Raw genomic sequence first — 10,894 nt, forward strand, 5'->3', positions numbered from 1 at the left:
TCGGAGCCAGTACCTGGAGTGGGTGTGATGGTGGGGGGAATGGGGGTAGAGTCATGAGCAGGGGTAGTGTTCCCCCTCGGGGTTCGGGGGGTGGGGATAGTGACAGTGGGGTCTGTGGGGGGCGTGTCAGCAGAATGCAGGTGAGTGGCGCTGGTGGGGTCGGAAATGGTGGCAGACACGGCAGTAGGGGTGGCGGAAGTCACTGAGCGTGTGGCATCGGCGATGATGTGAGGGCCGGAAGTGGCTGTGGGAGTGGCCATGATGGGGGCAGAAGTGACATCATCAATCAGCGAAGACTTGTGGTAAAAGAAAGGATAAATTTCATTCAGCAGATATCTTCTTAGCCCTAGCAATAAGTAGCCTATTCTCACCTGTGTACCTGGACTGCAAGTACTGATTAGCAACTTAAGTGGGCAGGGTATTGCTGATACTCTGATCTCTACCCACTGACATAAGGCATTCTGAGCTGGGTACTAATCAATGAGGTTTTCCATGTTCCCAGCTTGCAGTCATTGTTTTAATGTCTTTAATTAAAACCATGCCGTCATCAATTGACTCAGTAGTGACCAGGAATCCTCCTGACCTTTACTACTTAATACAAGAGTGGGAAGCATTAACCATATGAGGGTATTCCAAGTCATTGAACTAAGGCAAGTAGATGAAGTTCAGGTACAGATCAACACTGATCTGCTGCATAGCAGAACAGGCTCAAAGGGCTAAATGGCTTCTTCCTGTTCCTCCATTCCTTCCTAGCCATACTGTGAGGGGAATGGGTTACAGTTTCAGAAAGAACAATGAGGTGTACTCCATGAATTTGAGCCCAAGTTAAGAACATGCAAATGTTGAAATACTGGAACTGAAAAGAGTCTGCTACCTGTTCCCCTTTGGACCCTGGGGCCCCAGGAGTTCCATCAAGTCCAATTGGTCCAGGCAAACCAGCAACTCCCTGAACAGAAAAATGAGTAACAAATGTTTATTCTTGCAATAATTTAACACCTTCCAGGTCTTCAATATTCACAAGCTTTATTCCTGATTGTGTTCATAGCTCAGATTTCTGGATGGCCACCACTATTACAATGGCTGTCCTTCTGGCTGTATCAGAGTACTGCATCTCCCCATTCACCATTGAGAAGATTCTATATGGAGCGAAAACTTACAGGAATTCCGTTATCTCCCTTATCACCTTTCAGGCCAGGTTTCCCACGTTGACCCTGTTAATTAAGCAGATATGCAATTATGACTGGATAAAATATTATGTTAATTACATGCTAATTATATAATTAATGTGCACAGGTGACAAGCATTTTTTAATTGAAGATCAAGGACAATTATTTGGGGCCTTTTTGGGTTGAAGTGGTAGGTGTCCCTACATCTATGACAGGAGATCCTGGTTTAAAACCCCCTTGCTTCAGAGATGTGAAATAATACCTCTGAACAGGTTGATTAGTAACTATAAGGAGAAGAGTGCTGGGACATGGAAGTAGGAAACAGAGATATGTTAACTGCTTCCTGTAATAAATATTATCAGGAGGGTAGGATAAGGTCATTCAGCCCTTGAAGACTGCCTCAATGTGATCATGGCTATTATCCAACTCAGTCCCCTGTTCCTGTTCTCCCCCCAGATCATTTAGCTCTAAGAACTTTGTTTAATTCCTTCTGGAAAACATGTTTTAGCCTCTACTTCTTCCTGCGGTGGAAAAGTGTTAATGTCTACTTACATACTTTGACAACAGTCTTAGAACAATTGTTTTATTGCAGTCAATATCACCATTTAAAGAGCTCATATTTTGCTTTGAATTTGGAAGCAGTGGGTTTCTAATACAGAAATGTCAATTTAAGATAAGTCATAGCTGAATAAAAAGTATTAAAGATGAAAAACCCCTAGCAATTGATCATCACAATCTTTGTAGTGTATTCATTCTCCTATCATACCTTCTTACTGTATGTTTTTAATGTGAAGCTTTACATCCATTTTGTTTTATTTTGTAGATTTTCCAATTTAATAAGCATTCATTGAAGAAAGAGGTTAGATTAGATTAGATTAGATTAGATTAGATTAGATTAGATTAGATTACTTACAGTATGGAAACAGGCCCTTCGGCCCAACAAGTCCACACCGCCCCGCCGAAGCGCAACCCACCCATACCCCTACATTTACCCCTTACCTAACACTACGGACAATTTAGCATGGCCAATTCACCTGACCTGCACATCTTTGGACTGTGGGAGGAAACCGGAGCACCCGGAGGAAACCCACATAGACACGGGGAGAACGTGCAAACTCCACACAGTCAGTCGCCTGAGGCGGGAATTGAACCCGTGTCTCTGGAGGTTCTTCTCTAAATCAGGTTTAACATTATTTGTAACTTTAATTCTTCTTTGAATTCTTGAAAATGATCACCTATTTCACATTTCATCAAAATAAAGTTAACAAATGTCTTAGGTTGAACATAAAATCAGCACTATCTTTATTCAGCATTTGCTGACACATCAGAGTCATAAAATTTTGGGCTCAAGGCCTACTCAAAGACATGAGAACAAAATCTAGATTTGGAAATCTCTTTGAAGTAGGATTTTTATTTATTTATTGAGATAGAAAGTTTGGAAAAAAAGACAAAGTTTTATCAACCCCTGTATGGTGGATGAGAAATTATAGAATAGAATAGTAATCCTACAGTATGGAAACAGGCCCTTTGGCCCAACAAGTCCACACTGACCCCTCCCGAAGAGCAACCCCCCCCAGACCCATTTCCCCTACCCTATTACTCTACATTTACCCTGACTAATGCACCTAACCTACACATCCCTAACACTTTGGGTAATTTAGCATGACCAATTCACCTAACCTGACATCTTTGGATTATGGGAGGAAACCAGAGCAAACTCACACAGACACAGGGAGAATGTGCAAACTCCACACAGACAGTCACCCGAGGCTGGAATTGAACCCAGGTCCTTGGTCCTGTGAGGCAGCAGTGCTAACTACTGAGCCACCGTGCTGCCTAGTGGATAATTTTAATTTAATCTCAGACAAGAAACCACCAGCATTGGATTGTCCACCCATTCTAAACCAAGCTTTTGATTTCAACGGAAAGTAAAGTTGGGCTGCAGTAAAACTGAGCGGCTGTTTTACCTTATCTGTTTCTCACCTGCCAAGTGAGATTAAAATTACTCTCACAGAGAGCAAACCAGATTCGGCATTGCTCTGGTCCCTCTGAGCAACTTATTACACGTGAATGGCCTGAGAATAGATTGCCTGGAGCTCACAGCAAACGTGAATATATTATCCCTAGGTGGACTTTCAGCCTTGTGCTTTCTCTCCCCACAACTTATTTTCCAAAATGAATATTATACAGTTGTGTGAACAAAAATCCTGCATTTACAATAAAACATTCAAGCTTCTGATTGATGCAACAATGAGGGAATGAGAGCAACCATATTCACCCAAAGAATAGCACCCCTCACTTACATTCCATATATCACTTGGCCCATCATAGTCCAGTGTTCAAAGGACTGTGTAAAGGATCCTCTCAAACTGAAGGAAGGGTACAAGTGTATTCCCAAGATAATCTGGACTCAGTTCCCACCTTTAAACAAAGGTGTTCATCCAGAGCAGTAGATGGCCCACAATAATTCTGTATCACTCTAGCCCGATAGTGACTCACAGTCTCACTCTTACTTGTACTTCCATTCCCATCTTAGCCATAGCTTGGTACATCTCAACCCCATCCGGGTACAGTCCACCATCCTATCTGCTACCCAGTAAATACCCCTGAATCTCACCCTGTCTAATGCATTCTGCCAGCCCAGTTAGGATCCTCACACCCTCCCCATTACACACCAACAATCCTTTTGCCACCCAGTACAGACCATCCCCACTCTGCCAAGCCCAGGCCCAGCTCCAGGCTAGTAAAGACTGCAACCCCATCAACAATCTCACTCCTAATTGCATCTAAGTTTTGGCCTCCACTTTGTTCTTATTTTCCTCTGCCTTCATCAAAATGGTGGATGGTGAGCAGGTCAGACTAGTGATCAAGTATCTGGTCAAAGCAGTGTCTGGTAATGCAGCCAAAGGCCTCCTACGTGTGACCAGCAAGACCAGCGCAACACCTATCAGCAAGTGACCTCCCTCTAATCCTTGCTGTTTCTCTAAACATAGATTCTGTCTCTGGAGGAGCAGCAAGATCTGGAGAGAGGGGGAACTTGGAGGAGCTGGTGCAGTCAGTGTGGGAAGGAGAGTCTGTGTTCAGAACAGCAACTTTGTCATTCCTGAACTATCTGTTCCTCCAAATCAGTGCACTGTAGTTAGTTCCCCTTGTTCTCCAGGCATTATGAACAGGTTTAATGCCCTGAGGGAAGTCTGTTGCTGTTTTTAAGTAGAGAAGATAAAATAAATGATTACTTACCCGAGTACCAGAAGCTCCTGGCTCACCCTGGAAGATACAATTGACAGTTCAATTGATAAGATGCTGAAAAATAATGGTAAATGTAATGACGGAGCAAAGTGGCCCCATCTCCCTGGGACCTAATTATGGCAGGAGTGGCTCTCCTGGAAACCTTCAGTAAGCAACAGGACAGCTCCTGAGTTTTTTATGTAGTCAGTATGCCCTGGTCAAAATGCAAACCAACATGCAGCATTAAAGAACCTCTTCTCCCACAACTGTTTTGCCAATTTCCATGTATACCAATATCTCACTCCTGAGGTATCAATACAAATTGTTGGGGCTGAGTAAAGTGAAGTCTGAGTGATTGCAAATGCAAATTCTTTTGTCCTGCAAACTTGGGGTGGGACACTTTAAAAATTAAATTCTATTACTGGGCCAAATAAACTTACATTAATTCAGAGGAATCTTGACAACAATTTCTTCAAAAGGCATTATCCTCTATTGCTTTAATGAACTATTCACTTATTATGTTGTGGGTAATTAACCTTCCTAGTTCACTGAAAGATCGAGGAACAGTGTCTCAGCCTTCAATTTATTATGCTGTAACCTTCAACATTCAATATTCAGTTTGACAATTTTAGACGATAAGAACTTTTGCAGTTTTTCAGTCAACAGTTACCAAACATAATTTAAGACTTTGCTGTAAACTGTATAGTGAATCTGGAGATAGTGAATCTGCTGCCCATTTCACATCTCTCCCCATTAGCTTCAATAGAAACAACAATACCAACAGATGAGAATCAGGCAGTCAACTCACTATCACCCGCAACGTACTGTCACACAAAGACAAAACCTCGATCACTAACTTACACCTGGTTGGTTGTTTTCAGCACAGGATGGAGTAGATCATAAATAATGAACCTGAGTTATTTAAAATAATTTGAAGTCAGAAGTCACATGTCACCAGGTTATAGTCCAACAGGTTTATTTGAAATCACAAGCTTTTGGAATGCTGCTCCTTCATCAGGTAAAATTCCTGACGTAGGAGCAGTGCTCTGAAAGCTTGTGATTTCAAATAAACCTGTTAGAACATAATCTGGTGTCATTTGACTTCTGACTTTGTCCACCCCAGTCCAACACCAGCACCTCAACATTTGGGTAATTGAAAGAGAGATGGTGGCACAGTAGTCATAGCACTGGGCTAGTAATCCAAATGACTCAATTTAATGCTTTGATGTCGTGGGTTCAAATGACAGCTGGCTGAAATTACATTTGATTAATAAATCAGGAATATAATATCAGTTTCAATAGTCACAACCATGAGAACTTGCCTCTATTTTTTATAGCTGTGGCTCTGGTCTACCTATGACTCCACAGCCACAGCAATGCAGTCTTATCTGGCTTCCAAAAAGGCCTGGCAAGCCATTCAGGGCAAATAGGGATGGGAAACAAATAGGGATGGGCAACATATAGGGATGGGCAACAAATAGGGATGGGCAACAAATGCAATGCCCACATCCCATCGTTAGATCAAATTAATATGATCCTATGTTCAGGATGTAGCCAGGATTGCCCCAGAGTTTGCAGGGATTAAAAATGAATGTCCCAGACACAGGTATGAGCAGCATTCAGAATATCAATCCTGAGAGATTTAAAAAGAAGTTAGGCTTTATATTTCTTTGAACATTTTTTAAATTGATTAGTTATTAAAATCATGGACATGAAGAAAAGGACTGATGATCAACAATCAACCAAGAGAATTTACTTGATGGCACCTTCCAAATCTGTGATAGAACATAGAACAATACAGCACAGAACAGACCCTTCGTCCCACGAGGTTGTGCCGAACATTTGTCCTAGCTTAAGCACCCATCCATGTACCTATCCAATTGCCGCTTAAAGGTCACCAAAGATTCTGACTCTACCACTCCCACAGGCAGCGCATTCCATGCCCCCACCACTCTCTGGGTAAAGAACCCACCCCTGACATCTCCCCTATACCTTCCATCCTTCACCTTAAATTTATGTCCCCTTGTAACACTCTGTTGCACCCGGGGAAAAAGTTTCTGACTGTCTACTCTATCTATTCCTCTGATCATCTTATAAACCTCTATCAAGTCACCCCTCATCCTTCGCCGTTCCAACGAGAAAAGGCCTAGCACTCTCAACGTATCCTCGTACGACCTATTCTCCATTCCAGGCAACATCCTGGTAAATCTTCTCTGCACCCTCTCCAAAGCTTCCACATCTTTCCTAAAGTGAGGCGACCAGAACTGCACACAGTACTCCAAATGTGGCCTAACCAAAGTCCTGTACAGTTGCAACATCACTTCACGACTCTTAAATTCAATCCCTCTGCTAAAGAACGCTAATACACCATAGGCCTTCTTACAAGCTCTATCCACCTGAATGGCAACTTTCAAAGATCTATGAACATAGACCCCAAGATCCCTCTGTTCCTCCACCTCACTAAGAACCCTACCGTTAACCCTGTATTCCGCATTCTTATTTGTCTTTCCAAAATGGACAACCTCACACTTGGCAGGGTTGAACTCCATCAACCAGTTTCAACCAGTTAGAAGGACAAGGACAGCAGATGCATGAGAACACCACTGGATTCCAGATCCATCTAAATTACAAGCAATTTCCTTACCTGGAATTCTACCCACATACCTTCAGTGTCAAGGAGTTAAACTCTTTATATTCCCTAGGCGAAAGTGAGTACTGCAGCTACTGGACATTAGAATCAAGAGTGTGGTGCTGGGAAAGCACAGTTGGTCAGGTAGCATCCACCTATTAAAAATATCTTCTGCAGTTACACCAGCACCACTCCCCACCTTTTTCTCCGCTACGTTGATGAGTGCATCGGCACCGCCTTGTGCTCCAAAGGAGGAGGTTGAACAGTTCAACTTCACCAACGCATTCCACCCCGACCTTAAATTCACCTGGACCATCTCAGGCACCTCTCCCCCCTTCCTGGACCTCTCCATCTCCAACTCAACACTGACATTTTCTACAAACTCACCAACTCCACAGATACCTGGATTACACCTCCTCCCATCCTTCCTCCTGCAAAAATGCTTTCCCTTATTCCCAATTCCTCCACCTCCGCTGCATCTGTTCCCAGGAGGACCAGTTCCACCACAGAATACGCCAGATGGCCTCCTTCTTTAAAGATCGCAATTGCCCCTCCCACGTGGTTGATGATGCCCTCAGCATATCTCATCCACTTCCTGAACCTCCGCCCTCGAATGCCATCTATCCAATTACAACAAGGACAGAATCCCCCGGTCCTCATCTTCCACCCCACCAACCTCTGCCACTTCTGCCACCTACAAACAGACCCCACCACCAGGATCCAAAGGAGCCTTCCACATCCATCAAAGTTTCACCTGCACTTCCACACGTCATTTACTGTATCCGTTGCTCTCATTGTGGTCTCCTCTACACTGAGGAGACAGGATGCCTACTCGCAGAGCGCTTCAGAGAACATCTCTGAGACACCGACACTATAGAGTCATAGAGATGTAGAGCATGGAAACAGACCCTTCGGTCCAACCCGTCCATGCTGACCAGATATCCCAACCCAATCTAGTCACACCTGCCAGCACCTGGCCCATATCCCTCCAAACTCTTCCTATTCATATACCCATCCAAATGTCTCTTAAATGTTGCAATTGTACTAGCCTCCACCATATCCTCTGGCAGCTCATTCCATACACGTACCACCTTCTGAGTGAAAATGTTGCCCCTTAGGTTTCTCTTTCCCCTCTCACCCTAAACCTATGCTCTCTAGTTCTGGACTCCCCCACCCCAGGGAAAAGACTTTGTCTCTATATCCTATCCATGCCCCTCATAATTTTGTAAACCTCTATAAGGTCATCGCTCAGTCTCCGATGCTCCAGGGAAAACAGCCCCAGCCTGTTCAGCCTTTCTCTGTAGCTCAGATCCTCCAACCCTTGAAAATCTTTTCTGAACCCTTTCAAGTTTCACAACATCTTTCCGATAGGAAGGAGACCAGATTTGCACGCAATATTCCAACAGTGGCCTAACCAATGTCCTGTACAGCCACAACATGACCTACCAACTCCTGTACTCAGTACTCTGACCAATAAAGGAAAGTATACCAAACGCCTTCACTATCCTATCTACCTGCGACTCCACTTTCAAGGAGCTACGAACCTGCACTCCAAGGTCTCTTTTTTCAGCAACACTCCCTAGGACCTTACTATTAAGTGTATAAGTCCTGCTAAGATTTGCTTTCCCAAAATGCAGCACCTCACATTTATCCGAATTAAACTCCATCTGCCACTTCTTGGCCCATTGGCCCAACTGGTCCAGATCCTGTTGTAATCTGAGGTAACCCTCTTCGCTGTCCACTATACCTCCAATTTTGGTGTCATCTGCAAACTTACTAACTGTACCTCTTATGCTTGCATCCAAATCATTTATGTAAATGACAAAAAGTAGAGGGCCCAGCACTGATCCTTGTGGCACTCCACTGGTCACAGGCCTCCAGTCTGAAAAACAACCCTCCACCACCACCCTCTGAGCCAGTTCTGTATCCAAATGGCTAGTTCTCCCTAACCTTGTTAATCAGTCTCCCATGGTGAACCTTGTCAAACGCCTTACTGAAGTCCATATAGATCACATCTACTGCTCTGCCTTCATCAATCTTCTTTGTTACTTCTTCAAAAAACTCAATCAACCCATCATCCCATGGCTGAACCCTTTAACTCCCCCTCCCACTCTGCTGAGGAAATGCAGGTCCTGGGCCTCAACCATCGCCACTCCCTCACCACCTGACGCCTGGAGGATGAACGCCTCATCTTCTGCCTCAGGACCCTCCAACCCCATGGCACCAATGTGGATTTCATCAGTTTCCTCATTTCCCCATGCCCCACTTTACCCCAGTTCTAACGTTCCAGCTCAGTCCGTCCTCATGACCTGTCCCATCTGTTAATCTTCCTTCCCACCTATCCGCTCTACCCTTCCCTTTGACCTATCACCTTTACCCCCATCTCCACCCACCTATTGCACTCTCAGCTACCTTCTCCCCAGCCCCACTCCCTCCCATTTATATCTCCATCCAGGAGGCTCCCAGCCTCATTCCTGATGAAGGGCTTTTGCCCGAAACGTTGATTTTCCTGCTCCTCGGATGCTGCCTGACTGGCTGTGTTTTTCCAGCACCACACTCTTGCCTCTTTATATTTCCTGCCTATGAATACTGACATTTCACAGACTATGCCTCTTCCAGAAGACAGCTCACGACCATGTTCTCCAGGGGATTAGACACAGGCAAAAAGTGTACCAGCTTAAATTTCTAAGTTCACAAGTAGGAGAGATTTTTACTTTCCAACTGATATTGGAAGGTGGACTGTGAGGGTAGAGATTTGTGCAGCCAATGGTGGGACAAGGGGGTAGGCAGGGAACTGAAGCAGTAAAATTCCCAGGAATACAGGTATTCAGAGTTGGCAACCCCAAATGTATGCAATGATTCATTGAATAAATGTGAGAAGAATAACCACTTTGACATGGCTACTGACCTTGACAGAAAGACCTGGTGGTCCCTGAGGTCCCGGCTGTCCTGGAAGCCCTGGTGGACCTGCCACACCTGGAAATCCTGGCTCACCGCTCGGACCCTAAATATAGAAGTTGCTTAGGCAGTGAAGAGTAAATTCTCATCCAAATGGAATTTAGTGCAAACACTAGCTGAGGGGACAAAAGCTACCTGTGCACAAAGCAGTAACTTTAGATTAGCTCACTGTTCTACAGCAAACCTGGAGAATCCACACAGTGAGATGCTGTGAAGCTCCACCCACAGAATGGTGCAGTGGTTTGTAAATAGAGTTCCAAATTTACAATATACCGGCACAACATCTTGCTTCAATGCCTACAACCAGTAACTTTGAAGCAACTGAGAATCACTACACCATTCCTTTTCCTTAAAGCTTATAAAACTTATATGGGAAATGGAGTGCACCTTTAGGCATCACCAGTAGCAGACAGAGTAAATGACTGTTTTGATTAGAATTCCTGAGGAAGTGATGCCATAATAATGTTATCACTTGACTAGTAATCCTGAACTCGGGGCTAATGTTCTGAGCACATGGGTTTGGCTTGAATCCTACCACGGTAGATGGTGAAATTTGAATTCAGGTGAAAGTTGGTCTAATGGAAACCATGTAAATGGATCATGAAAACCCACCTGGTTCATTTAGTGAAGACAATCACCTGTCCTTACCTGGTCTGACCAACATGTGACTCCAGAGCTACAGAAATTTGATTAACACTTCACTGCCTTCTCGGCAATTAGAGATACTGCCTTAATCAGTAATGCCTGCATCTCATCAATGAATAAAAAAAATGAAAAGTCCATATCAAATGGAACTTTTGGAAACCCTTAACTTTTATTTCCATGTATTTTAAATAATACTTACTGGGGACCCAGGTTCCCCTCTCTGCCCAGGAATGACATCGGTTCCTCCCAGAACATATCCTGGTTCTCC

General features: G+C 44.0%; 1 long non-coding RNA gene across 1 annotated transcript; it reads right to left on the minus strand.

Annotated features, from left to right (window-relative positions):
• Positions 1 to 706: 706 nt before the first annotated feature.
• On the minus strand, positions 707 to 10,894 carry LOC122561511. The gene is made up of 4 exons (XR_006315022.1): positions 10,826 to 10,894; positions 9,932 to 10,027; positions 4,407 to 4,433; positions 707 to 1,211 (listed from the first exon to the last, which is right to left on the minus strand). It is a non-coding gene; the product is annotated as an uncharacterized LOC122561511 (long non-coding RNA).

This window comes from Chiloscyllium plagiosum, chromosome 23 (assembly GCF_004010195.1).
Source record: "Chiloscyllium plagiosum isolate BGI_BamShark_2017 chromosome 23, ASM401019v2, whole genome shotgun sequence".
Lineage (NCBI taxonomy): Eukaryota > Metazoa > Chordata > Chondrichthyes > Orectolobiformes > Hemiscylliidae > Chiloscyllium > Chiloscyllium plagiosum.